The 24,840-nt window shown below is 40.2% G+C and overlaps 1 pseudogene; it reads left to right on the plus strand.

Moving 5' to 3' along the window:
• On the plus strand, window positions 258–24,840 carry LOC102181077 (annotated as a pseudogene).

Here is a 24,840-nt window from a genome sequence, read left to right on the forward strand (position 1 = left end):
CAAGGCGTCAGCCGGCCGTCGCGGGAGGAGCGGGGTTTCCTCGGGCCCCGGAAGCCGGCCAGTCCTCCAGGCTCCGTCTCCCGCTGGTGCTGAGGCCCTGGGGGAGTCGGAGGACCCTGACGGTTCAGGCCCGCCTGAGAGGACGGCGAGGCCCGGGAACGCGTGGCCTCTGAGGCGACGGGGCTGGCGGGCCAGCTCCTCGGGCGCTGGGCTCTCGTCAGCCGCTGGGCTCTCGTCAGCCGCTGGGCTCTCGTCAGCCGCTGGGCTCTCGTCAACCGCGGCCCCGAGAGCGGGCTGGGGTCCCGGATGCCTTCCGCGGCACCTCCGTCCTCCCTCTGAGGGGGCTTCTCCCGTTTGCTGGCTCCCTTCGCCGCCCAGACCCCGAAGGGACCCGCCGTGAGCTCCTTGTGAGGCAGCGAGCCGTCGGCTTGTGACACTTCCCACTGCCCCGGGGTAAAGGTTTGCGTGTGTGCACAGCCGTGCGTGCTTGTGTGCTTTGCTTTCCTGCAAGATCTGAGCTTTGAGAACCTTGGGCTGTGATTGGCAAGGAGGGTATTTTGAGTTCCTGTAAGATCCGAACTAGGAGAACCTTGGGCTGTGTTTTGGCAAATAGGGTATTTTGATTTACTTTCCCTTAACATCTCTGCCATGGGTTCTTCCGTGTTGTTGTAAACCAAGCAGCTCTTCTGCCTTCAGTTAGCTGAGTGGGAAGGCACGCTGGAGTTAAGGCTGGACGGGTCCACGATTGGTTAATTTTTTAGTCACTCAGTGGTGTGTGACTCTGCGATCCCGTGGACTGTGTAGCCTACCAGGCTCCTCTGTCCATGAGATTTTCCAAGTAAGAGTACTGGAATGTGTTGCCATTTCCTTCTCCAGGGGATCTTCCGACCCAGGGACTGAACACAGGTCTCCTGCATTGCAGGCAGATTCTTTACCATCTGAGCCACCAGGGAAACCAAGCCTAACCTGTTTGTATTTCGCGATCTTAGTTAGATTTAAGGTGTGCTTGCGTTTTGTATTGAAGACTACAGATTCTTCTTGGACAGATAACTGTGTCACATAGCACTTTGGTGCCTCTTTCAGCCCCAAGCACAATACTGAACACGTAGTAAAGATTGGTTAAATTTTTCAAGTATCAGTATCAGAAAATACACGTTGTGACATTTCAACTTATATTGATGGGGCCTATTTTCCTGTAATATCCCGGAAAGGACGACCAAATAACAAGATCTTTTAAGATAAATATGTCTGAAATTTAGAGGCTGCCAAGAAGTTGTTAAATACAGCCCTGTGGGGTGGGAGAGGAATATGATACATCTACCTTGTAGAAGGATGCCACATAAAAAATGATGTTTCATTGCTTCCTTTTTTTCTTTCTTTTCTTCAGAAAGTACCTGTTGTATCCTAACCTGCTGTCTCGGGTGCCTGCTGCCGTCATGGGAAACCAGCTTGCTGGCATTGCTCCCTCCCAGATCCTTTCTGTGGAGAGTTATTTCTCAGACATCCATGACTTTGAATATGATTAAGAGTCTGGGGAGTGCTCGGTTCTTTAAAGTTGCTCGAGCGAAGCACGGAGAAGGCCCGGTGGTTGTGAAGGTCTTTGCAATTCAGGATCCCACGTTGCCTCTCAGGAGCTATGAACAAGAGCTGGAGGAACTGAAAATCAGGCTTCATTCTGCCCAGAACTGTCTGCCTTTCCAGAAAGCTGCTGAAAAAGCATCTGAGAAGGCAGCCATGCTCTTCAGGCAGTACGTGCGAGACAGCCTCTACAACCGCATCAGCACCCTTCCGTTCTTAAATAACATTGAGAAGCGCTGGATCGCTTTCCAGATCCTCAGCTGTGGACCAAGCGCACAAGTCCGGCGTCCGTCATGGGGACATCAAGACGGAGAAAGTAATGGTCACCAGTTGGAACTGGGTTCTTCTAACGGATTTTGCCAGTTTCAAGCCCACTTACCTTCCAGAGGACAACCCAGCAGATTTCAACTATTTGTTTGACACTTCACGGAGGAGAACTTGTTACATTGCTCCTGAACGTTTTGTCGATGGTGGATTGTTTGCCACAGAGTTAGAATATATGAGAGATCCTTCGACTCCACTTGTAGACTTAAACAGCAATCAGAGAACAAGAGGAGAATTGAAGCGAGCAATGGATATCTTTTCAGCAGGTATTTGAGTTGGTCGACTTTGCTAAGGTGGGAATGAATGTGCATTTATTTTAACTGTTGAATACAGAAATTAACTTTTTGGTAAATCCACCTACTCTTCAGACAGATGCATTATTTCATTGGATGTGTTTTAAGTAGCTAGAAAATGCAGAGAGTGGTCAGCTTATTCAGATGTTTAAGGAATATTTGAATTCTTCTGTATGGGTCAGGCACTGTCTTAAGTGAGAGAGATGAATAGTTACGTTTCTGTTTTCAAGGTGCTTGCCCTTTAAGTGAAGAGATTGATATTGATGAGATTTCAGTGCCCTGCTTTTTGCAGTGGTGGTGATATGCTTAGGGTACTGTTCCAGGAATCTATGGATACTTAAATGAGTCTTTGGTGGTGATGGGTAGAGAGGCAGAATCAGGAAAGGAATCTTGATTGGAAGGATGATATTTACGCTGAGACCTGAAAGGTGATTATGGTTCAGATGCTGAGTTGTGGTTGACTCTTTGAGACCCCATGGAGTGACTCATGTCCATTGAGTTGGTGATGCCATCCAACCATCTCATCCTCTGCTGCCCTGTTCTCCTGTTTCCTTCAATCTTTGCTAGAAACAGGGTCTTTAGCAGTGATTTGTCTCTTCCCATCAGGTAGCCAAAGTATTGGAGCTTCAGCCTCAGCATCAGTCCTTCCAATGAATATTCAGGGTTGATTTTTCCTTTAGGATTGACTGGTTTGATCTCCTTACTGTGCAAGGGACAGCACCACAAATCAAAAGCATCAGTTCTTTGGCACCCAGCCTTTATGGTCCAGCTGTCACATCCACATTGACTACTGGAAAAACCATAGCTTTGACTATACACACCTTTGTGGGCAAAGTAGTATTTGCTTGTTTATGTATTGTCTAGGTTTGTTGCAGCTTTTCTTCCAAGGAGCAAGCATCTTTGAATTTCATGGCTGCAGTCACTGTCCACAGTGATTTTGGAGCCCAAGAAAATCTGTCACTGGTTCCACTTTTTCCCCACCTGTTTGCCATGAAGTGTTGGGATTGAATGCTGTGATCTTAGCTTTTTGAGTGTTGAGTTTTAAGACGGTTTTTTCACTCTCTTTCACCCTCATGAAGAGGCCCTTTAGTTCCTCCTCACTTTCTGCCCTTAGAGTTGTATCATTTGCATATCTGAGGTTGTTGATATTTCTCCTGGCAATCTTGATTCCACCCTGTGGTTCATTCAGCCCAGCACTTCCCAAGATGTACTTTGCATAGAAAGTAAATATGCATGGTGACAATATACCACCTTGATGTACTTCTTTCCCAATTTTGAACCAGTCCAATGTTTCATGTTTGATTCTAACTGTTTTTTCTTGATCTGTATACAGGTTTCTCAGGACACAGGTAAGGTGGTCTGGTATCTCTTGAAGAATTTTTCCTGTTTTTGTGATCCACACAGTCAAAGGCTTTTGTGTAGTCAGTGAAACAGCTGTTTTTTGGGAATTTCCTTGCTTTCTCTGTGATCCAGTGGATGTTGGTAATTTGATCTCTGGTTCCTCTGCCTTTTCTAAATCTAGCTTGTACATCTGGAAATTCTTGGCTCACGTATTGCTGAAGCATAAGTTGAGGGATTTTGAGCATTACCTTGCTGGCATGTGAAATGAGTGCCATGGTTCGGTGGTTTGAACATTCTTTGGCAATGCCCTTCTTTGATTGGAATGAAAACTGACCTTTTCCAGTCCTGTGGCCACTGCTGAGTTTTCCAACTTTGCTGGCATATTGAGTGCAGTACTTTCACAGCATCATCTCTTAGGACTTGAAATAGCTCAGCTGGAATTGCATCACCTCCACTGGCTTTGTTCATAGTGATGCTTCCTAAGGTCCACGTGACTTCACAGTTGAGGATATCTGACTCTAGATGAGTGATCACGCCATCATAGTTCTCTGGGTCATTAAGACCTTTTTTGTATAGTTCTTTGTATTCTTGCCGCCTCTTCTTAATCTCTTCTGCTTCTGTTAGGTTCCTACTGTTTCTGTCCTTTATTGTACCTGTCTTTGCATGACATATTTCCTTGGTATCCCCAGTTTTCTTGAAGAGGTCTCTAGTCTTTCCCATTCTATTGTTTTCCTCTGTTTCTTTGCACTGTTCATGTAAGGCTTGTGATTAGATTCAGCTAATTCATTCTCAGGCCCTCTGTGTAGGTGATGATGTCTTCATACTCTGGTATCTGGAGCAAATGATATGTATTGGTGATGTTTATTTTGATCATGTCAAATGCTTGCCCACTTTCTCCTTTCTGTAGTTACTTTTTGGTTTTGTTTTTAATCCCTTGCAATTAGTAAAGCAACCTGTGGGAAGAAACTTTTAACACCATGCTAGTATCCTGCCAGTTGTCACGATTTCCTCTTTGATTTGGCATCTGTTAATCATTCTTGTCTTCTTTGGTCTTTACTGTGATGGTTGCCAAATGATGATCTTCCAATTCCAGCACCTTCCACCATACGCCTTCAGCATTCTATGTGCTCAAGTATCCTCTCTTTCCCCTAACTTGTTTATTATTGTTGGTATGGACTCTTCTGGAGAAGGCAATGGCACCCCACTCCAGTACTCTTGCCTGGAAAATCCCATGGGCGGAGGAGCCTGGTGGGCTACAGTCCATGGGGTTGCAAAGAGTCGGATACGACTGAGCAAATTCACTACTACTACTATGGACTCTTCAGTGCCTACCTGCAGTTTGCTGATATTCTTTGGATGATTTTTATATCAGGGATATTAATGTATAGTTTTCTTTAATTATGATCCTTTTGTCTAGTTTGCTACTAGGGTAAGATTGGCCTGATAGAATAACTTGGAAAGTGTTTCTTCTCCTCTGTGTTTCTTTAGGATTTGTCAAGGATGGCTGTTCATTATTTTAATGTTTGGCAGAATTCACTTGTTTAGCTGGCTTAGGTTTCTCTTTGTGGGAGATTTTTAATTACTAATTCCATCACTCCTTAAGGTCTATTCAGATTTTCTTTGAAGTCACCTTTGGTAATCTTTATCTTTTTAGGAATCTGTCCGTTTCATTTAGTTTGTCTTAATTTTTGGCAGACATACATTTGTTTAAATTATTCCCTTAAAATCCTTTTTATTTCTGTGAGGTTGGTAGTCATGTCCCCTTTTTCCTACCTGATGTTAGTAGTTTGAGTCATCTCACTAAAAGTTTTGTCAGTTGTGTTGAGATTTGCAGTGCACAAGCTTTCGGTTTTGGTAACGTTCTCTAGTGTATTTTATACCTTATTGCATAAATTATCTCTCCAATTTCTGGTTTTCCTTTCCTTCTTTTCCCTTTGGTTTTAGTTTGTTTCTCAAGGTTAAGATTAACTTATTGTTTTGAGCTCTTCTTTTGCAAGTTAGGTTATCATTTACATTTTCTCCAATTGCGCTTTAGTTGCATCCCATACATTTTTGTATATTGCTTTCATTTTCATTCATCTCAAAGTATTTTGTAAGTTTTCTTTGATCATTGGTTATTTATGAATATGTTGTTTCATTCTACATATTTGTGAATTTTTCAGATTTCTATAACTGGTTTATTTCATTCCGTTGTGGTTTGAAGGATATAATTTCTATGATTTCAGTCCTTTAAAACTCTTGAAGCTTGTTTTATGGTCCAGCATATGGTTTCATCTGAGAGTGTGCCACATGTACTTGAGAAGAATTTTGTATTCTGTTAGATGGAGTGAGTGTTCCTTTGATATCCGTTAGATCTAGTTGATGGTATTGTTCAGTTCTGTTTTCTTTTTGCTTTAGTGTTCTTAATAGCCATTTTTAGTTTTTTTTTTTAATTATAAAACTTGATACTATATGGATAGAAATTAAGAAATTTATTGAGTTTTTATTATATATCAGGAACTGTCTTAGTTGCTAGAGATTTTTTAGTGAACAAAATAGACAGAAGTCCCTATGGAGTTTACATTCTAGTGGGTATATGGACAGTAAAGAAATACATGCATAAAATATAAAATGTGGTGTTTGGTGCTGTTGGGAGAGGATTGTGCTACGTGTTGCGGGTGGGGTAGTTGTGTTGGGGGGCTTGCAGTTTTCAACTGGGCAGTCACAAAATGCCACACTGCTAAGATGACATTTGATTCAAAACCTGAAAGAGGTTTAGGTGTAAACCATGAAGATTCTCGATGGAGTCACACCCCAGGCAGAGGGACTGGCACATGCAAAGCTGTGGCTCAGGTTGTTCAAAAATCTTCTTAAAACTTGTTAAATGTGTGTTAGATGATGGTTCAGTGAAACTGCTCTGTCTTTTTGGGAATGTAGATACTTTATTTCTTGTTTGAAGATTATTTAAGTGCGCTATGAAGGGTATCTCTTTTCCCCCTTTAATCTTACAACCACGCTTCTTAGCACTTCCCATTTTATAATTGTGTGTGTGTGCTGGTTTACTTTCTCTCTTCTAGAATAAGAGCTTCCTGAGGGCAGAGATTTTATCTATTTCCTGCACTGTTAAAGTCGAGTGTGTGGAAGGCACCTGATAACTCTTTGTTTAATGGTTAGTGAGCGAGTTGTCAGATATGACTTCTCAGTAGTTTCTTATGAACTTAATGTCTATAAATGCATAATAAAAACTATTATGACTTTCAATCTATCCTTGTATCTCTTAATATATGTGTATATATAATGCATGTGTAGTACATTTGTTTTAAACTAGAGAACAAGGAAGTAATTTGATTTAATATTTTTAAGGAGAAAAATTAAGTAGGCCTTTTTTGACTTCATACTTTTGTAAACCTATGATTCGCCGGTAGAGATTTTCTCTGCCTTGCTCGATTGTAGTTGTATGTTACATTAAAGAAGTTATGTATCTTGAGTCTCATGAATTCTCTGAATTCTTGATTTGTATTAAGGATATGTTGCCTTTCAGTTTTAATGGAATTATTTCCTGTTGTTTTCCAGGTTGTGTGATCGCTGAGCTTTTTACAGAAGGCGTGCCTCTGTTTGATCTCTCTCAACTTTTGGCCTATAGAAATGGGCAGTTTTTCCCTGAGCAGGTGCTGAGTAAAATTGAAGATCGCAGTATCAGAGAATTGGTAACTGTGCTGCAAATATTTACCATAGTGTTTTAAATAGAATTATATTCTCCCGTCAGTATTAGTTCTCTGGAATGTTCTGAATTTGGCACAAGCACTAAAGCCCCATAGACTAATAGAAGCCTCCTATCGTTTTTAGTTTGTTAGGCAGAAATGTATAACTTTCCCGCCTTCTTAGACACAGAGCTCATTTGACTTTATATTACAAACACACACACATACACACACACACCTTTCCATTAGAATCCTAACTCTGCTTTGGACAGATTTGGAAGGAAATAAGGAGGTGCTTGGGCGTTAGAGAGGTTGTCCAAGATAGAGCTTGCTGGTAAGTAATGAAGAGGATAAATATGTAAAATGAGGAGACAGGAGAATCAGCTTGAGTGTAGTACAGCAGTATAGGGGCATTTCATATAGAAGCAGCTGGCTTTGTAGACGTTCCTTGACTCTGAGGGCAGTTCTGGCAGGGGGGCTGTTGAATCACCCGTTACTATAGCAGATCAGATGTGAGGAATTCTGGGAGGTCATGTTAGCGGTATATATCCACACTGCTGTTTGAGGGGACTTTTTTTACAGCATTTACTACATAACTGATGCATCTGATGATTACTCTGAGCCATTGAAAGATTATGGTATATTTAAAATATTCTTTAGTAAGGTAGGGAACCCTGCATTTTGATTTCTTTTAAAAATGTCAAATATTAAAAAGTAAGATGCTCCAGAGGAAGCCAGTTTAGCTGACATCCAGTTAACAGTACACTGGGTTTAAGAGCTGGCATACCTGTCTGTTCTCAGGGTGGTGCTCATTATCATGTTGTGTTGGCTAAGTAACTTTATGAATTTGAGCCGACCTTTTCTTAGCTGTAGAAGGAATGAATTTGAGTGCTTTTAAAGACTTGGTCCTCTTTATGTGTATGGACCATCTAGAGTACATTACTAGTGATTTCCTCTTGCTTTATAGGGTGATGGGAGAGTCACATTTTACTCACTAGTCAGGTTCTGAAAGTAGTTTGAAAAGTGAAGATTGGAAAGAGTCAGTATGACCTCAGAATCCCTTTAAATCACGTGTAAATTGGTGTTGTAGCTTTGGTCTGATTTAATTTGCTTTTCTCAAATCTGTGTTTTACTCCCATTGTCCCCTTGGTGTAGGTAACTCAGATGATTCACCGTGAACCAGATAAACGTTTAGAGGCAGAAGATTACTTAAAGTAGCAACGTGGCAATGCCTTTCCTGAAATATTCTATACTTTTCTTCAGCCCTATATGGCCCAGTTTGCCAAAGAAACATTTCTTTCTGCAGATGAGCATATTCTGGTTATAAGGAAGGATTTGGACAACATCATTCACAATCTCTATGGACACGATCTGCTGGAGAAAGCAGATGGAGAGCCCAAGGAGAATGGGCTGGTTATCTTGGTGTCAGTTATAACATCCTGCCTGCAGACCCTGAAATACTGTGACTCCAAGCTTGCCGCTTTGGAACTTATTCTCCATTTGGCCCCAGGATTAAAAGTGTAGAAATTCTTTTGGATCGTATTACACCTTATCTTTTGCATTTCAGCAATGACTCTGTTCCCAGAGTAAGGGCCGAAGCCTTGAGGACGTTGACTAAAGTTCTTGCTCTGGTGAAGGAGGTTCCTCGCAACGATGTCAACATTTACCCAGAGTACATCCTGCCAGGCATAGCCCACTTGGCCCAGGATGACGCCACAATCGTCAGGCTAGCCTATGCTGGTAAGAGCTTATTGTCCCAGTAAATGACCACTGACATCCTGAAGTTAGTGACCGTAATACCTCCTTTTTCTCTGATATTTTGGAAATTCCAAAGATAACCTTGAACTTTGGTCCTTGAATTATTTGTGTACATTTTGGTAATATTTATAGCTGATCTGTTCCTGAAACTCAAGCTTTGTGTATACTCTCATTCTTTGAACTGATCAGAATTATTAAGTAAAAATATATAGGACAGAATTTTATGATTTTACTGGGAGTATTAACATTTAATTTGGAGTACGATGTTTACAAGTATGTGCTTCTGATCTAGTGCCTTTAGGCCTTTCTGAAGTTTCTCTGAACAGATATGTTTGCTTGAATATTAGTATTAGGGTATAATAGTCTATTGCTGTTGAAAAAAATTAATTTTGCTGAGTAGTTTGGTGTTGAAAGGACCTAGCCTGTTAGGTTACTGCATTTGAAGGTGCTTTCAGTTACGATGGGAAATAGATGGGGAAACAGTGGAAACAGTGTCAGACTGTATTTTGTTGGGCTCCAGAATCACTGCAGATGGTGATTGCAGCCATGAAATTACAAGACGCTTACTCCTTGGAAAAAAAGTTATGACCAACCTAGATAGCATATTCAAAAGCAGAGACATTGCTTTGTCAACAAAGGTCCGTCTAGTCAAGGCTATGGTTTTTCCAGTAGTCATGTATGAATGTGAGAGTTGGACTGTGATGAAGGCTGAGCGCCGAAGAATTGATTCTGTTGAACTGTGGGGTTAGAGAAGACTCTTGAGAGTCCCTTGGACTGCAAGGAGATCCAACCAGTCCATTCTGAAGGAGATCAGCCCTGGGATTTCTTTGGAAGGACTGATGCTAAAGCTGAAACTCCTGTACTTTGGCCACCTCATGCGAAGAGTTGACTCACTGGAAAAGACTCTGATGCTGGGAGGGATTGGGGGCAGGAGGAGAAGGAGATGACAGGATGAGATGGCTGGATGGCATCACGGACTCAATGGACGTGAGTCTGAGTGAACTCAGGGAGTTGGTGATGGACAGGGAGGCCTGGCGTGTGGCGATTCATGGGGTCGCAAAGAGTCAGACACGACTGAGTGACTGAACTGAACTCAGTTACTATGATGCTAAGGAAGTGTGGCTTCTTTGTGGTGAAGTGGGTGTGTTACAGTAAAACATCTACCTGTTTTTATAAATATTTATAATTCTCATAAAATCAAGTGATACAGATTTCTATTTTTAGCTCCCCAAATTAATTTTGAACGCTTATTTCTGCATGGAAAATGTCATTGAAATATTCACATAATTCCATGATTTATTTCTAAAATATAATCTGATGGAAATTAGGAATTCTAAAGTTTTTGTAAATAGTATGTGACTTATGTGTAGTGATGATAATGTCTCTTTCTTTGAAAGACACTTCCTTATTATTAGTTCATTATTTCATGATATACTTGTTATTTTACTAGACTATGAGAAATGACCTTTGGACTCTGTCTTTATGGCTACACACATCCACAGGGTGATCAGTGCTTGTTGGTTTTTTAAAAAATATTTATCCATCTGCCTATTAACAGTTTCTGATTTCCGTAGCTGTATAGGTGTAAATTATAGGCTGAAGAAATTCAGGATTTCTTTAAAGACATATCCAGGTTTATTATTTGGAACAAAGCATGTTTATAATTCACTTGGTAAAGAGAAATACAATTGACCCTTGAACAATGTTGGGCTTAGGAATACTGACCCTCCACGCGGTTGAAAATCCTCTTATAATTTATAGTTGGCCCTCCATCCATGGTTCTGTGTCTGTGGATTTCAGCCAGCCATGGATTATGATACTGTAATTTAATTTAATATTCAATTTTTATTAATATTATTTAGTAATATAAATAGAACATATTTAATATTATTTACTGTTAATATTAAAGACCAGGAGCTGACTGTGGCTCAGATCATGAAATCCTTATTACCAAATTCAGACTTAAATTGAAGAAAGTAGGGGAAACTGCTAGACCATTCAGGTATGACCTAAATTCAAATCCCTTATGATTATACAGTGGAAGTGAGAAATAGATTTAAGGGCCTAGATCTGATAGATAAAGTGCCTGATGAACTATGGAATGAGGTTGGTGACACTGTACAGGAGACAGGGATCAAGACCATTCCCATAGAAAAGAAATGCAAAAAAGCAAAATGGCTGTCTGGGGAGGCCTTACAAATAGCTGTGAAAAGAAGAGAGGCGAAAAGCAAAGGAGAAAAGGAAAGATACAAGCATCTGAATGCAGCGTTCCAAGAATAGCAAGAAGAGATAAGAAAGCCTTCCTCAGCGATCAATACAAAGAAATAGAGGAAAAGAACAGAGTGGGAAAGACTAGAGATCTCTTCAAGAAAATTAGAGATGCTAAGGGAACATTTCATGCAAAGATGGGCTCAATAAAGGACAGAAATGGTATGGACCTAACAGAAGCAGAAGATATTAAGAAGAGGTGGCAAGAATACACAGAAGAACTGTACAAAAAAGATCTTCACGACCCAGATAATCATGATGGGGTGATCACTCATCTAGAGCCAGACATCCTGGAATGTGAAGTCCAGTGGGCCTTAGAAAGCATGACTACGAACAAAGCTAGTGGAGGTGATGGGATTCCAATTGAGCTATTTCAAATCCTGAAAGATGATGCTATAAGACTGTTGCATTCAGTATGCCAGCAAATTTGGAAAACTCAGCAGTGGCCACAGAACTGGAAAAGGTCAGTTTTCATTCCAATCCCAAAGAAAGGCAATGCCAAAGAATGGTCAATCTACCACACAATTGCACTCATCTCACACGCTAGTAAAGTAATGCTCAAAATTGTCCAAGCCAGGCTTCAGCAATATGTGAACCGTGACCTTCCAGATTTTCAAGCTGGTTTTAGAAAAGGCAGAGGAACCAGAGATCAAATTGCCAGTATCCGCTGGATCATGGAAAAAGCAAGAGAGTTCCAGAAAAACATCTATTTCTGCTTTAATGACTATGCCAAAGCCTTTGACTGTGTGGATCACAATCAACTGCGGAAGATTCTGAAAGAGATGGGAATACCAGACCACTTGACCTGCCTCTTGAGAAACCTGTATGCAGGTCAGGAAGCAACAGTTAGAACTGGACATGGAACAACAGACTGGTTCCAAATAGGAAAAGGAGTCTGTCAAGGCTGTATGTTGTCACCCTGCTTATTTAACTTCTATGCAGAGTACATCATGAGAAACACTGGACTGGAAGAAGCACAAACTGGAATCAAGATTGCTGGGAGAAATATCAATAACCTCAGATATGCAGATGACACCACCCTTACAGCAGAAAGTGAAGAGGAACTAAAAAGCCTCTTGATGAAAGTGAAAGTGGAGAGTGAAAAAGTTGGCTTCAGAAAACGAAGATCATGGCATCTGGTCCCATCACTTCATGGGAAATAGATGGGGAAACAGTGGAAACAGTGTCAGACTTTATTTTGGGGTGCTCCAAAATCACTGCAGATGGTGACTGTAGCCATGAAATTAAAAGACGCTTACTCCTTGGAAGAAAACTTACGACCAACCTAGATAGTATATTCAAAAGCAGAGACATTACTTTGCTGACTAAGGTCCGTCTAGTCAAGGCTATGGTTTTTCTAGTAGTCACGTATGGATGTGAGAGTTGGACTGTGAAGAAGGCTGAGCGCCAAAGAATTGATGCTTTTGAACTGTGGTGTTGGAGAAGACTCTTGAGAGTCCCTTGGACTGCAAGGAGATCCAACCAGTCCATTCTGAAGGAGATCAGCCCTGGGATTTCTTTGGAAGGAATGATGCTGAAGCTGAAACTCCTGTACTTTGGCCACCTCATGTGAAGAGTTGACTCATTGGAAAAGACTCTGATGCTGGGAGGGATTGGGGACAGGAGGAGAAGGGGACTACTGAGGATGAGATGGCTGGATGGCATCACTGACTCAATGGATGCGAGTCTGAGTGAACTCCAGGAGTTGGTGATGGACAGGGAGGCCTGGCGTGCTGCGATTCATGGGATCGCAAAGAGTCGGACTCGACTGAGTGACTGAACTGAGCTGATACGTGTGTCTGCCCATCCTAACCCCTCTCCCGTCTCCCTCCACACCCCATCCCTCACTTTGAACTTGTATGGCTAAGTGTATTAAACCACTCGTGTCAATAATGATAAATGTTTAAAAGTCAATTAAAGTTTTCCTTTGTTGTAGTTTTTTTAAACTCAAGAGATGCTGGTATAGATTTGTATCTTGTGTAAAGTGAACTGACAAGTGTGTTGTGGTTTATGAGCATAAATGGAGAGATAAGTAATAGATCTTTTTAGACTTAATTGCCCAGGAAAAGAAGAGGCTGTTCTTAATAAAGATATTTTCATTAACATGGTAGTATTCATCTGGAATCATCAGAGAATGGTATAGAGTTCTCCTGTCTAATTTAGGGTGAGTAGGCGATACAAGGTATCACTAACTTGCTTGCAAGAGGTACATTTATGTTTTATTCAGAAAAGTGTTGAACCTAGCAAGCATAGGGGGTGGGACTCCACGATGAAGGGAATCACTGTATTGGATAGACAAAAAAACATCAGTTGTGGTGGGATGCATCTCTGTTTCAGAGATGTTAAAAAGTGAAGAAAACGTGAGTCTTAGAATGAATAGAATTAGGTAGTTTCTGTTCAGTGCCACTGGCTGCTGAGAAGAGAAAGAGTGTGTCTTTGAGGGTATGGTCACATATTAAGCATGGGAGTGAGAGGGGAAGGGCAGAGGCAGGAATATGCAAGAATGGGAGGAGGAGGAAGGCGTAAGCCCAGAGCAGACAGAGTTAGCAGCAGGTGTGGCAGCAGCGCTAAGGAGCAGGTGTTTCCACAGCAGCCAGGAGTGGGGAATACTCTTAGAGATGATCAGAGAGAGAGAGGAGGCGGACCGCTGCCGCAGCATGGCAGACAGCGTCACACTGGTTCAGCTGGAACCCACGGATCACTGTAAAGCAGGCCCTTAAGGGGTGATGCGTGTGGGTAGTGGTCCTCTGAGGTGGTCCTGACTCGGTTACTGAGGAAACTGAGACTCAGGTTGGCTGACCAGTCATCTGGTGAGTGTCAGGGTCAAGGTGTGAGCCAGGACTGGGGTGATCCTAAAGGTCAGCTTTTTAATTCAATGTGAAATGTGTTTCTCTGGTAGCCTGCTGCGTGTCTCTTACTCAGTATGATGCTGTTGAAAAGATAGGTCTTTGTGGAAGAATTAAGCTGTTTTTTGTTTTTTTTTTCGTCAAATGATTTGAGTGCTGTATTTTGGTTATTTGGCATTTTTTCCAGTTTTATTGAGATGTCATTGACATACCTCACTGTATAGTTTTAAGATGTAGAGCATAATGGCTTGGATTACATACATTGTGAAGTGATTACTATAGTAAGTTTAGTTAGCACCCATCATCTTACAAAGATATAATACAAAGCAATGAAAAATTTCTGTTTCCTTATAATGAGAACTCTTAGGATTTACTCCAGAAATTTCATATATGCCATACAGCAGTGTTAACTGTAGTTACCATGTTGTACAGTTCTGTATTTTTAGAAGAAGTTTATGTTTCATGATTAAAACTGGTAGTTTGGGTCTAGTTGTAGATGATGAGATTAGTCAGTAAAAGTCAGATTAGGTTAAGTGCTAAATTGGAAAGTCTTGCTTTTCTTTAGTTTTATGATTATTACTTAGGTGTATTAAGATTTAGGGAAGACAAGTTATAAGCATTGTACAAATTTATGGTTATAATTATCATAAATTTTCTCCCTTTTATAGAAAACATAGCTCTGCTGGCAGAAACAGCTTTGAGATTCCTGGAATTAGTACAGTTGAAAAATCTCAACATGAAAAACGACCCAAATAGTGAAGAAATAGATGAAGTGACACTTCCCAGCGGAAATTATGACACAGGTGGTGTGGCCTCCTCTTCCAAGCTTTCTGTTATTTAGAATGAATTGCTGCTATTTAGAATGTGAACTTGCAGCAGAATCTCTTATAATTCTAATGTAAATGAAAGTTTACCAGATGTACAGAGGGAAGGATTCCTTTGTTTGACTGTTCCATTTTACTCTTTCTTATGCATTGTTATCTCACCCGAAAATGACCAACCTGTCACCACAGATTCTAAGCTCAGTAGTTTTTCAGCCAGAATTGACTTGTGTCAACAGCAAAGCTAGCTGAATTATAAAATAATTATAGGATAAAAGGAAAAACATTGACAACACCATAGCTAAGGAATCTAAACCTTTCCTACTTATGTGAGTATATTCTGACATATAGTCTGTCATAAACTGTTTGTTTCATACTACCTATGATTCTTGTATCAAAACCCATACCTGCCAGGAGCCAGCCCGGGAGATCCCACCCATGACAAGGTCATGCGGAAGAGTCCTGATAAGCAAGGCCTCAGGACTCGTCGGACTCACTGGACCTGCTCGAGCATCTACCCCAAAACCAGAATCTGTCTCTCTTACTACTTTATGTCTTTCACCAACTCGTTGGACATTAACAGGGGGCTATCCCCGACCACCTTCCCCTGGAAAGAGTTTACTTAGGGCTTTAGTTAATAAGTCTCCTGGACAAGATAAGAGTGTTTCAATTCAAACCCCCGGTTAGCATTCTAGCTTACTTGGCAGGTTTATCGAGACTCTTGCAACATTGTTGAGCCTATGCTTGCAGCCAAGCTCTCACATTCCTTATCCATTGTGTTCCTGGGAGTGCATGTAGTCAGCATGTACTAGAAATAAGTAATAGCCTTTCATTAGCAACATTAGACTTTGAGTTAAGAAGTTCTTTCTTTGCTGTAACCTGCTGAATCTTTGCTCCATAAAAATGTAACTCTGTACTTTAAGGGTGTCGGCGGGCTAGGAATTTAAGAAGAAACACTTTTAGGGAAAATTACTGTTCTGGCTGACCAACCTTTATCAAAAAGAGGTCATAAAATATCAACAGGTGTCCAGGCCAGAAGATAATGTGCAAAAAATAAGACTCTTTCAGGAAGGAACCTGATATCGATAAAAGTTATTACTGATGGAAGGTTGAGTCGACTCTGCATTTTTCACCTTGCTGTATGTATAACTCAGGGTATAAAAGCCCCGAGGAAAATAAAGTAAACGGGCCTCGCTCACTGAAGAAGCTTGTTCCCCCTGTGTCGTTCTTTCCTTATCTCTTTCTCTATCTTTCTTCACTTGCCGATGTCGTCCATCCTGAGGATATCCCTGGACTCTGCTGAGGCTGGACCTCGGCACATACCTTTTATCATAAAGGAACACTGTAACGGTGAACTCTATAAGGTCTATCCCTGGCTCACGTTTCTCTATATCCATACGGCTTTTTAACAGGCTTTAACATAATAAACATAGTTAATGTTTATTATGTTGAATATTTGTAAGTCAAATAGTATACTAAGATGTTTTCTAAGATATTTCTAGTTCAGGAAAACTAGAGAAATCTACTTTTCAGATGGGGAAACAGTGGAAACAGTGGCAGACTTTATTTTTTGGAACTCCAAAATCACTGCAGATGGTGACTACAGCCATGAAATTAAGACACTTACTCCTTGGAAGGAAAGTTATGCCCAACCTAGACAGTCTTGTCCAGACTTGCAGTGTGTTTTCTGGCTTTCTGAACTGTAGCTAACCAACACCTGCACCATCAGATTATATCCTGACCACTCTAAAGCAGCTTTACATCCTTAGGTCGATCTTATTGGACAGTATCTCTCTGGTGCTTCCCCGTCATTTTTTCCTCTGAGCCTCATAAATGGAGCTCGTAAATAGTGAGGCAGTGGCCATGCTTGTACCGTCTGCTGTTACAGTGTTTTTCAATCCATGTTTCATTTTCCCAGCTAGCCTTCAATGCTTTGCGTAGTGGGAAAGCTTAACGGAAAGCTTAGTTTCAGTGGCGGCTTCTGTAATCATCCTATTTCCTCCAAGGAGTGAGAAAGACTGGCTCTGTGTGTTTGGAGGAAAGAAAATTGATCACATTTTTCTTTGTTTTCCTCTTTTAGAGCTCCAGGCCTTACATGAAATGGTCCAGCAGAAAGTTGTCACTTTGCTGAGTGACCCTGAAAATATCGTGAAACAGACCTTAATGGAAAATGGGATAACACGGCTGTGTGTGTTCTTTGGACGCCAGAAAGCCAATGACGTTTTGCTGTCCCACATGATCACTTTCCTGAATGGTCAAAATGATTGGCATCTGCTTGGAGCTTTTTTTGATAGTATAGTTGGTACGTTTTTGTTTGTTTTTACATTGATCTTTAAGATTTGAATTATCTTCTTAAACAGGTAATTTCCATGCAGTCTGAAAGGTGACAGTACTACCAAATTTCATTAATAAGGAAATGAATTCCTGGTATTTCTGTCTGTCTTCATGCTTTTGGGTGATGGGAATATCTTAGCTGATCAAGAGATTGAGACGCACATGCAAAGGGATTCCGTGTGGTCATTAGAAAGTGTGTTCTGAAAGAATATTTAATGACCTGGGAAAGGACCATGAAGTATTACTAAAGTGACTGAACTCAGTTGAGTATAGGTAATAATAACAAATGATATCTTATTAAAAAGGCTGAAGATACTAAGATGTGAACAGTGATGATTTCTGGGGCTGGAATTACAGGTAATTGGGTTCTTTTCATTTTTCCGTATTTGTCAAATTTTCTATAGTAAACATGCATCACTTTTACAATCAGGAAATAACAGTATAATTATGATTGAAAATCAGTCTAATTAAAAAGGAAGCTTACAGACTTCGCTTCTTGTAAAACCAAAAATTTGTGAAAAATTAGTCGACTCTTTTCCCACTATTTTTTCAGAATGTTGCAATTCTTAATTTTCAGATTTATTTAAAGAAGAGAAATAATTTGTATTTTATCTATGTATGATTCCCATTGTATTTAGATTCAGAATTAGAAAGAAATGAACTTATTTTGCATAGATAAAGTCATGTTTTACACTAAGATTTAATATTTTTCATTTTGGAGTAATAACTGATTGTTTTCCACCTGCTTATACTGACCTTTTCAATTTTAGATTTGGTTATTTATGAAATATTATGTGCTAAAGCTATATTGTTACAATTACCCACGAACCCTTTATATATCATTTTACACATTGTTGTAAAACTTGTCTATTAACTCAAAAAGCTTAAAAACTGTTCTGCACACTGGTCAGCTTTACAGGTATCCAGACTTTCTCATGTAGCAGAAGCTGTGGAGTTTATAGATTTTGGTTTTCAGTAATCTGGGAAAGTAACTGATAACAGGTTTGCTGTTGGATATTTTTCCTAAAGAATTAAAATAGGAAAGAAACTCATCTAGCAATAGTATTCCTGTTTCTGCAAATATTACTGTATAATGATGTGAGAAAAGGATACTTCCTGCTTTTGAAAAGTCTTGAAATTACTGTTCTTGCTTCGTTATAACTGGAGATTACTGTACCTCCTCTTTTCAGACCTTTCTAGTTTGTTTTTAACTTCTGCATTAGTTTATGGATTCATTTCAGCCTTCCGTCTTGGACTCCAGCTAACTCAGCTCCTAGACACAGTATCCTTTGCTTCTCACCTCCGTCTGTCTGTGTTGCTCCCTCCTTTTAAGTAATCTTGTTTTTATTTCTTTTCTTTGGAAAAGATAGTTCTTTTCCAAAGATGAAACTTCATCTACTGGTCAATTTATGTGGATTTTTTTAAAAACAAGATTGATTGATTGATTGATTGATTTTTTTGGCTTCTTATTTTTTGCACGGTCTTTATTGTTGCACTTGAGCTTCTCTAGTTGCAGCGAGCGAGGACTACTCTTGTCTTGGATTGTGGGCCTCTCATTGCCGTGGCTGCTTCTGTCATGGAATGCAAGCTCCAGGCGCATGGCTTCAGCAGTTGCAGTGTGCAGGCTCAGGAGTTGTGACTTGCAGGCTTTAGGGCATGAGCTCAGTAGTTGTGGCGCACGGGCTTGGTTGCTGCAGAGCATGCGGGATCTTCCGCTACCAGGGGTGGAAGCTGTGTCCCTTGTACTTACTGCAAGGTGGAGTTTTAACCTCTGGACCACCGGGGAAACCCCCATGTGTATTTTGAAACACGGCCTTTATGTTCTTTTTTCACTTTTAAAGTAATTTTCATTTATTTTTTGTGTATAAAAGTTAATACATACTTGCTATAGAAAAATTGGACTTCCCAGATGGTACTAGTTGCAAAGAAGCTGCCTGCCATGCAGGAGACGTAAGAGATGTGGGTTTGATCCCTGAGTCACGATCCCCTGGAGGAGGGCCTGGCAACCCACTCCAGTATTCGTGCCTGGAGAATCCCCATGGACAGAAGAGCCTGGCGGCCTACAATCCACAGGGTTGCAAAGAGTCTGACATGACTTAGCACAGATGTGGAAAAATTGGAAGATCTAAACACCTTAAAGAAAACAGCTTCCTTCCAGTTCTCCAGCCCATGTACAGCCTCCGTTAATGTTTTGTTTTTTCCCTTCCTCTGGGTTATCCTTGCCTCCTCTTTCCACCCATCATCCCATTCTGCCATATATGCTGTGAGGCACTGTTATGTACTCGCTAAGAGCGGCACTGTTGTTTTATTTTTTTAATTGAAGGGTAATTGCTTAACAGAATTTTGTTGTTTTCTGTTGAACATCAACATGAATCAGCCATAGGTATACATATGTCCCCTCCCTCTTGAACCTCACTCCCGTCTCCCTCCCCACCCACCCCTCTAGGTTGACACAGAGCCCCTGTTTGAGTTCCCTGCATCATACAGCGAATTCCCATTGGCTCCCTATTTACATATGGTAATGAAAGTTTCCATGTTATTCTCTACATGCATCTCATCCTCTCCCCCCCGCCATAAATCTGTTCTCTATGTCTGTTTCTCCGTCACTGCCCTACAAATAAACTCATTGGTACCATCTTTCTAGATTCCTTATGCATGCATTAGTAAATTACATTTATCTTTCTCTTTCTGACACTTCACTCTGTACAATAGGCTCTAGGTTCATCCACCTTATTAGAACTGACTCAATTGCATTCCTTTTTATGGCTGAGTAATATTCCATTATCTCTCTCTCACACACACACACAAACACACATACACACCCCACAGCTGCTTTATCCATTCATCTGTCGATGGACATCTACATTGTTCTAGCTGTTGTAAATAGTGCTTCAGTGAACACTGGGGTACACGTGTCTTTTTTCAGTTGTGTTTCCTCAGGGTATACGCCCAGGAGTGAGATTCTTACATCCTGTGGTGGTTTTATTCTAGTTTTTTAAAGAAATCTCCATTGTGTCTTCCGTGGTGGCTGTATCCGTTTACATTCCCACCGACAGTGCAAGAGCGTTCCCTTTTCTCCACACCCTCTCCAGCATTTATTGTTTGTAGACTTCTTGGTGATGGCCATTCTGACCAGTGTGGGGTGATAGCTCATTGTAGTTTTGATTTGAATTTCTTTAATAATCACTTCGTTGTGTCTGGCTCTTTGTGACTCTATGGACTGTAGCCCGCCAGACCCCTAAGTCTGTGGAATTCTCTAGGCAAGAATACTGGAGTGGGTTGCCAGTCCCTCCTCCAGGGGATTTTCCAGTCCAGGGATCAAACCTGGGTCTCCCGCCTTGCAGGCAGATTCCTTACCGTCTGAGCCTCCAGGGGTGATAATCAGTGATGCTGAGCGTCTGCTCGTGTGTTTGCTGGCCATCTGTATGGCTTCTTTGCAGAACTGTCTGTTTAGATCTTTTCCCACTTTTTGATTGGATTGTTTGTTTTCCTGGTATTGACTTGTATGAGCTCCTTATATGGTTTGGAAGTTAATCCTTTGTCAGTTGTTTCATCTGCTGTTATTTTCTCCCATTCTGAGCATTGTCTTTTCACCTTGCTTATAGCTTCCTTTGCTGTGCAAAAGCTTTCAAGTTTATTTAAGTCCCGCATGTTTGTTTTTGTTTTTGTTTCCATTACTCTAGGAGGTGGGTCATAGAAGGATCTTGCTTTGATTTGGTTGCTCTTGAACACTTGCATCAAGTGTTTAAGAGCAGCCACTCTGGACACCAGATTGCTAGGTTCAAGCTCTGGCTTTGTCACCTACTGATTGTGGTTCTAGGGGAAATCAGCTAATCTTCTGTGTGCCTCTGTTTCCCTGTCTGTAAAATGAGGATACTAATATACTAACCCACTAGTTGTTTCGAAGATAAAATGAATTAACATATGTAATAATGCCTAGCACCTAAGTGCTCTGTATGTATTATATTACTTCTCAGTCTTGTTACTTTTTAAACCTTTATCTAGTAATGTGTGTATTCCGAACATTTTCTCATGTTATTAAAAATTCTTAAAAACCATAATTTGATAAGTAGAAATATTTTATTATAGTTTTACCAAAATTTAATGAACTGTTCTTTTGAATATTTAGATTGTTTTTACTTTGGTCAACATACATTATACACGTGTTCGGTTTAGTTGCTCAGTCTTGTCCGACTCTTTTCAACCCCATGGATGGCAGCACGCCAGGCCTCCCTGTCCATCACCAACTCCCGGAGTTCACTCAAACTCATGTCCGTTGAGTCAGTGATGTCATCCAACCATCTCATCCTCTGTTGTCCCCTTCTCCTCCTGCCTTCAATTATACATCTAACCATTTACATGAATGTTTTCTTCTGATTATTTTCTCAGGTTGGGAGTCAGAAATTTTAATTACTGAGTTAAGTAATATGAGTATATTTTTAGAACTTGACACATTTTGTAAGCTTTTCAGAGAGATAGTATCACTGTCTACGCTGGTGGGCATTGTTGAGTAGTACTGCACAGCCTTCCAGTGTGGAGTAGGCTTCAGTCAGTCTTCGTTGGTAGCTTAAAGTGATGACTTGTTTTGATGTATGTTTATTTCCTTATCATTGAAGGTGAAAAAAATTCCTCATGTTGATTACTCGTTCATGTTTCTTACTATGAATTTTTAATGTATTATTTTGGCCCCCATTTTTTGATGGTGTTATGCTTTTCTTATAATCTTTTGAGCCTTTTATATCTACATTAAAAACAACATTTTATCACTTCTATGGCAAATAACCATTTCTCAAGTAACTTGACTATTATTTTTTATGTCGTTTAAAATAATTTTAGTGTTGTCAACTTATTTGATCTTTTCATTCTTGATTTTTTTTTTAACTTTTGCACTTAAATCTTTTTCCATTCCAGAATTAGGTTAATTATATGTTGGGTGCATGTCCTTTTTTTTTTTGTATTAAAGCTTTATTTTTTTTACATAGACGTAAGAATCCGGCCTGCAGTGCAGGAGGCCTGGATTCGATCTCTGAGTTGGGAAGATCCCCTGGAGGAGGGCATGGCGACCCATTCTAGTATTCTTAGCTGGAGAATCCCATGGACAGAGGAGTCTGGCGGGCTGCAGTCCAAGGGGTTACAGAGAGTCGGATACGACTGAGTGACTAAGCACAGCATAGCATGAACTGCTTAATTAATCTTTATTTGGGGCTGTGGTATGAGGTGAAATCTAAATTTTTTTCAGGAATGTAACACTACATTTTTCACTACATTTTTCAGTTTTCCCAACACTACTTACTAAACATTTCCTTTATTTTCCATTTATTTGTGAAGCTTCTATTATCGTCTGTTGCATGCATATATTGTTTAGGGTCCCTTTTCTAGCTATCCTATTCCACTGATTATTTTTTTCACTTCTCTTCTCAATATTATACTCTTTATATATTAAAGTATAATTTATTTATATATTATATTTTAATTATTATATATTTATAAGCAACGTTAGTATCTGGTAGAATAAGCTCTCCAAATGTCAGTCTTTTCCAAAATATTTTGAGATATTTTAGTTTGTTACACGTTTTAGTTTGTAAAGTTTCTGAATATAATTCACTGGAACTTTAGACAGTGTGTTTTCTTTTACTACAGAGAAAAATTCTAAAATTCTTTCTCAATTATAAGGGAAATATGCTTTTGCAAACTACTCAAACTATAAGAAGTGATGTATGAAAGGCAGTAGTTGCACTTTGCAGAGGCACACACTCTGGTGTGTGGTTTTGGTTTGGTGTCTTCAGGAGACTATTGCTACCTTATATAGAATTTTCATATTGTTCTTTTCAGGAGTATCAGTTTTATACTTTATCTCTTGACTTTTTCCTGCACCAGATGAAGAGTTACCTCACTCATGTCATAATCTGATTCCCCTTGTCATCTCTGTTTTGAGGTGTTGATCACTGTGTTTGCAGTGGTTGTTTTTAGATTGTTGTTTTTGTAACTTTAATTCAGTTGTTTCTTAATGGGCCTTCTGATTGGACTGCAAAGGATTTTGTGTTTCCCTCCTTCCCCCTTCACTTCCTTCATTCCTTTTTTACCTTTTTCTTTCTTTCTGCTTCTTCTGTTGGTTGATAATTCAACTAACAATTGCATTTTTATGGTTGGTAATATTGAAATTCTGTTCTGTAATCATAATGAAGTCTCTTCTGCTTGTATAGACTAATTCTGAAAATTCAAAATAATTTACATGAGTGTGTCAATTTTATTGACTTTAGCACCAAGTAGTGGGCTGTGCTTAAATTGCTTCACCACAGTTCTGATGCCATGACTGTTATCACTTGATGAGAATGTCTGTAGCGTCAAGGTCAATGGATTCTTTTTTCTATCCTCTGCAAACAACTAAATACATAGTACATTGTAATTTATTTCACTTTTACACAGACTTTCTTGAACAATTTTTTTTTTTTCATCCTGGAGTTTGAGTTTTTTGTTTTACTTTTAGAGAGAAAATATACCTCCTTCACTCTGTCTATAATATCTAGCTTCTTTCTTACTAGTTTTATCTATTGCTTGTAATCGCTTCCACTTTTCTTCTTAATAACATTTTTGAAGTTGATTGACTTTTAGTTTTAATTTGGGCTGATTGATTTCTAGGTCTTTACTAGGTTTTATCCTTTTCCCCCCTTGAATTCTTGCTTTGTATTTACCATTTTGTGTTTCTACATTTTCCTCATTTTGTTGGCAAACATCCTCAAGAAACTCTCTTAGAATGTTTGCATGGGAGGTAACCACGTGTAGTTCTTGCATGTCTCACGCTGACTCACTTTTGTACCCTCATTTTATCAACAGTCTGGGTTTACAGTTCCTTCCATAATCTCGACGATCTTGCCCTGTTGTGTTCTGGCCTGCATGGGTGCTGAGATGATCATCAGATGCCCGTCTGATTCTACTTCCTTCTTAGGGGATCTGTGTTTTCCCTTCTGTAAGCTTACAGGATCTTTTTCCCCTTGGTGTCACAGAATTTCTTGATGATGGGCATTGGTGTGGGTCTTTTTTATTTATTGTGCTGAGTAGGAAGTGCAGTGTCTCTCCATGGGTTATTGCTTAATGTATTTGGCTTTTGATTCGTTTTATACCCTGGTGGCTCAGTGGTAAAGAATCTGCCTGCAGTGCAGGAGACCCAGGTTCGATCCCTGGTCGGGAAGATCCCCTGGAGAAGGGAATGGTAACCCACTCCAGTATTCTTGCCTGGAGAATTCCATGGATAGGGGAGCCTGACAGGCTACAGTCCATGGGGTCACAAAGAGTTGAGGACACGACTGGGCAACTAACACTTTTCACTGATAACATTTGTACTTTCAGGTATAAAAAAATCATGTATGGTTGCTTCTCTTTTTCAGGTGTCGCTGCCTATGTTGGCTGGCAGATCTCCTGAATTCTCAAACCCCTGCTGCAACAAGGTCTTAGTGATGCTGAGGAATTTGTCATTGTGAAAGCTCTTAACGCCCTTACCTGTATGTGTCAATTAGGGCTGCTGCAAAAAACCCATGTCTACAAGTTTGCCAGTGATATTGGTAAGTTTTTGTTTCTTAAAATTAGGATGGGAAACTGA

The sequence above is a fragment of the Capra hircus genome, chromosome 1 (assembly GCF_001704415.2).
Source record: "Capra hircus breed San Clemente chromosome 1, ASM170441v1, whole genome shotgun sequence".
NCBI lineage: Eukaryota > Metazoa > Chordata > Mammalia > Artiodactyla > Bovidae > Capra > Capra hircus.